Below are 5,000 nucleotides of genomic sequence, written 5' to 3'. Positions count from 1 at the left end.
CGTGCACTAATCTGCCTCCCACTAGTTGGGGGGCAGACTTTAACTTCTAAACCTAATCCGCCAGCGCCTCCTGGGGGCATTAATTTTTAAGCACAAATTTTAGAAGCCCTAATGGCTCATACAACCCACCCATCCCAACATCCTAACCCTAACCAATTGTGATCTGGCCCTAACCCTAACCGATGGTGATCTGGCCCTAACCCTAACCGATGGTGATCTGGCCCTAACCCTAACCGATGGTAATCTGGCCCTAACCCTAACCGATGGTGGTCTACTCCTAACCCTAACCGATGGTAGTCTAGCCCTAACCCTAACCGATGGTGATCTGGCCCTAACCCTAACTGATGGTGATTTAATCCTAACCCTAATTGTGGTAATTTGGCCCTAACCCTAACCCTAATTGTGGTGATTTGGCCCTAACCCTAACCCTAATTGTGGTAATTTGGCCCTAACCCTAATTTGATTTATTTTAACACTAGAATGTGAGAAACCCTACTCCAATCAATCCTATCCTTAGCTTAAACCCCAACCTAATAATCTATCCTTCAAGTCCTAAATATCCCTAACCCTAACCTTAACCCTATACCAAGCTGATGCCCGCTGTCCCTCAACCCAAATTATTTCCACTAACCCTACCCTGAAATCTAAGAACCTAAGTGTTAATAGCCCAAGAGGAGGCATATAAAAGGGGAAAAGAACCTAAAGTCCGCAAAACCCAGAATAAAAGGGGAAAAGAAACTAAAGTCCAAATGAAAATAACAAAGTCCGCAAAACCCAGAATAAGAAACAGAGGGGGAATAGTATAAAAGGGAGGCTTAGTTAAGGAAAGTAAGGAGGCGTGATAGGCAGTGCTGAAAGGCCAAACGTGGCAAAGGGGAGGAAAAGAGAAGAGGAAAGTCAAGGGAGAGGAGTGAAGATAGAATGAGTGGAAGAGAAGGGAATGGAAGGAAGGAAGAGAATGGCAAAAAGGGAAGAATAAAAATAAAAATATTGTTTAATAAATCTAAATTAGGAAATGTAAAGTAAAAGAACTTAAATGATAACGACAAAGAACTACTTAACTAAAACCAAATGTGGAAAAAATGAACAAATACAAGAATCAAAATAATATAAAGAAAGTCAAAGAACTATAAGATAAGCAAGACGGAAGACGAAAAAGGGAAAAGGAAAGAGGATAAGAAGGGGAGCCCAGGGATCAGAAAGTGAAGATGCCAAGAAGGCGCCACTTTCCACGATACAGGCACGCCTGAAGAAGGCCTACTCGGCCGAAACGTCGCGGCTATGCCTGTTGCTAATTAAAACCTAATAAGGTTAATTTTTGGAAACTCCACTGCCTTCGGGTGGTGGACCCAGCCCCCAGGAAGGACCGTGCACTAATCTGCCTCCCACTAGTTGGGGGGCAGACTTTAACTTCTAAACCTAATCCGCCAGCGCCTCCTGGGGGCATTAATTTTTAAGCACAAATTTTAGAAGCCCTAATGGCTCATACAACCCACCCATCCCAACATCCTAACCCTAACCAATTGTGATCTGGCCCTAACCCTAACCGATGGTGATCTGGCCCTAACCCTAACCGATGGTGATCTGGCCCTAACCCTAACCGATGGTAATCTGGCCCTAACCCTAACCGATGGTGGTCTACTCCTAACCCTAACCGATGGTAGTCTAGCCCTAACCCTAACCGATGGTGATCTGGCCCTAACCCTAACTGATGGTGATTTAATCCTAACCCTAATTGTGGTAATTTGGCCCTAACCCTAACCCTAATTGTGGTGATTTGGCCCTAACCCTAACCCTAATTGTGGTAATTTGGCCCTAACCCTAATTTGATTTATTTTAACACTAGAATGTGAGAAACCCTACTCCAATCAATCCTATCCTTAGCTTAAACCCCAACCTAATAATCTATCCTTCAAGTCCTAAATATCCCTAACCCTAACCTTAACCCTATACCAAGCTGATGCCCGCTGTCCCTCAACCCAAATTATTTCCACTAACCCTACCCTGAAATCTAAGAACCTAAGTGTTAATAGCCCAAGAGGAGGCATATAAAAGGGGAAAAGAACCTAAAGTCCGCAAAACCCAGAATAAAAGGGGAAAAGAAACTAAAGTCCAAATGAAAATAACAAAGTCCGCAAAACCCAGAATAAGAAACAGAGGGGGAATAGTATAAAAGGGAGGCTTAGTTAAGGAAAGTAAGGAGGCGTGATAGGCAGTGCTGAAAGGCCAAACGTGGCAAAGGGGAGGAAAAGAGAAGAGGAAAGTCAAGGGAGAGGAGTGAAGATAGAATGAGTGGAAGAGAAGGGAATGGAAGGAAGGAAGAGAATGGCAAAAAGGGAAGAATAAAAATAAAAATATTGTTTAATAAATCTAAATTAGGAAATGTAAAGTAAAAGAACTTAAATGATAACGACAAAGAACTACTTAACTAAAACCAAATGTGGAAAAAATGAACAAATACAAGAATCAAAATAATATAAAGAAAGTCAAAGAACTATAAGATAAGCAAGACGGAAGACGAAAAAGGGAAAAGGAAAGAGGATAAGAAGGGGAGCCCAGGGATCAGAAAGTGAAGATGCCAAGAAGGCGCCACTTTCCACGATACAGGCACGCCTGAAGAAGGCCTACTCGGCCGAAACGTCGCGGCTATGCCTGTTGCTAATTAAAACCTAATAAGGTTAATTTTTGGAAACTCCACTGCCTTCGGGTGGTGGACCCAGCCCCCAGGAAGGACCGTGCACTAATCTGCCTCCCACTAGTTGGGGGGCAGACTTTAACTTCTAAACCTAATCCGCCAGCGCCTCCTGGGGGCATTAATTTTTAAGCACAAATTTTAGAAGCCCTAATGGCTCATACAACCCACCCATCCCAACATCCTAACCCTAACCAATTGTGATCTGGCCCTAACCCTAACCGATGGTGATCTGGCCCTAACCCTAACCGATGGTGATCTGGCCCTAACCCTAACCGATGGTAATCTGGCCCTAACCCTAACCGATGGTGGTCTACTCCTAACCCTAACCGATGGTAGTCTAGCCCTAACCCTAACCGATGGTGATCTGGCCCTAACCCTAACTGATGGTGATTTAATCCTAACCCTAATTGTGGTAATTTGGCCCTAACCCTAACCCTAATTGTGGTGATTTGGCCCTAACCCTAACCCTAATTGTGGTAATTTGGCCCTAACCCTAATTTGATTTATTTTAACACTAGAATGTGAGAAACCCTACTCCAATCAATCCTATCCTTAGCTTAAACCCCAACCTAATAATCTATCCTTCAAGTCCTAAATATCCCTAACCCTAACCTTAACCCTATACCAAGCTGATGCCCGCTGTCCCTCAACCCAAATTATTTCCACTAACCCTACCCTGAAATCTAAGAACCTAAGTGTTAATAGCCCAAGAGGAGGCATATAAAAGGGGAAAAGAACCTAAAGTCCGCAAAACCCAGAATAAAAGGGGAAAAGAAACTAAAGTCCAAATGAAAATAACAAAGTCCGCAAAACCCAGAATAAGAAACAGAGGGGGAATAGTATAAAAGGGAGGCTTAGTTAAGGAAAGTAAGGAGGCGTGATAGGCAGTGCTGAAAGGCCAAACGTGGCAAAGGGGAGGAAAAGAGAAGAGGAAAGTCAAGGGAGAGGAGTGAAGATAGAATGAGTGGAAGAGAAGGGAATGGAAGGAAGGAAGAGAATGGCAAAAAGGGAAGAATAAAAATAAAAATATTGTTTAATAAATCTAAATTAGGAAATGTAAAGTAAAAGAACTTAAATGATAACGACAAAGAACTACTTAACTAAAACCAAATGTGGAAAAAATGAACAAATACAAGAATCAAAATAATATAAAGAAAGTCAAAGAACTATAAGATAAGCAAGACGGAAGACGAAAAAGGGAAAAGGAAAGAGGATAAGAAGGGGAGCCCAGGGATCAGAAAGTGAAGATGCCAAGAAGGCGCCACTTTCCACGATACAGGCACGCCTGAAGAAGGCCTACTCGGCCGAAACGTCGCGGCTATGCCTGTTGCTAATTAAAACCTAATAAGGTTAATTTTTGGAAACTCCACTGCCTTCGGGTGGTGGACCCAGCCCCCAGGAAGGACCGTGCACTAATCTGCCTCCCACTAGTTGGGGGGCAGACTTTAACTTCTAAACCTAATCCGCCAGCGCCTCCTGGGGGCATTAATTTTTAAGCACAAATTTTAGAAGCCCTAATGGCTCATACAACCCACCCATCCCAACATCCTAACCCTAACCAATTGTGATCTGGCCCTAACCCTAACCGATGGTGATCTGGCCCTAACCCTAACCGATGGTGATCTGGCCCTAACCCTAACCGATGGTAATCTGGCCCTAACCCTAACCGATGGTGGTCTACTCCTAACCCTAACCGATGGTAGTCTAGCCCTAACCCTAACCGATGGTGATCTGGCCCTAACCCTAACTGATGGTGATTTAATCCTAACCCTAATTGTGGTAATTTGGCCCTAACCCTAACCCTAATTGTGGTGATTTGGCCCTAACCCTAACCCTAATTGTGGTAATTTGGCCCTAACCCTAATTTGATTTATTTTAACACTAGAATGTGAGAAACCCTACTCCAATCAATCCTATCCTTAGCTTAAACCCCAACCTAATAATCTATCCTTCAAGTCCTAAATATCCCTAACCCTAACCTTAACCCTATACCAAGCTGATGCCCGCTGTCCCTCAACCCAAATTATTTCCACTAACCCTACCCTGAAATCTAAGAACCTAAGTGTTAATAGCCCAAGAGGAGGCATATAAAAGGGGAAAAGAACCTAAAGTCCGCAAAACCCAGAATAAAAGGGGAAAAGAAACTAAAGTCCAAATGAAAATAACAAAGTCCGCAAAACCCAGAATAAGAAACAGAGGGGGAATAGTATAAAAGGGAGGCTTAGTTAAGGAAAGTAAGGAGGCGTGATAGGCAGTGCTGAAAGGCCAAACGTGGCAAAGGGGAGGAAAAGAGAAGAGGAAAGTC

Source organism: Aulostomus chinensis, chromosome 4 (assembly GCF_037954235.1).
Source record: "Aulostomus chinensis isolate RoL2024-O1b breed Wild chromosome 4, RoL_Achi_v1.0, whole genome shotgun sequence".
Taxonomy (NCBI): domain Eukaryota; kingdom Metazoa; phylum Chordata; class Actinopteri; order Syngnathiformes; family Aulostomidae; genus Aulostomus; species Aulostomus chinensis.
Note: the sequence above shows the minus strand (reverse complement) of the source record.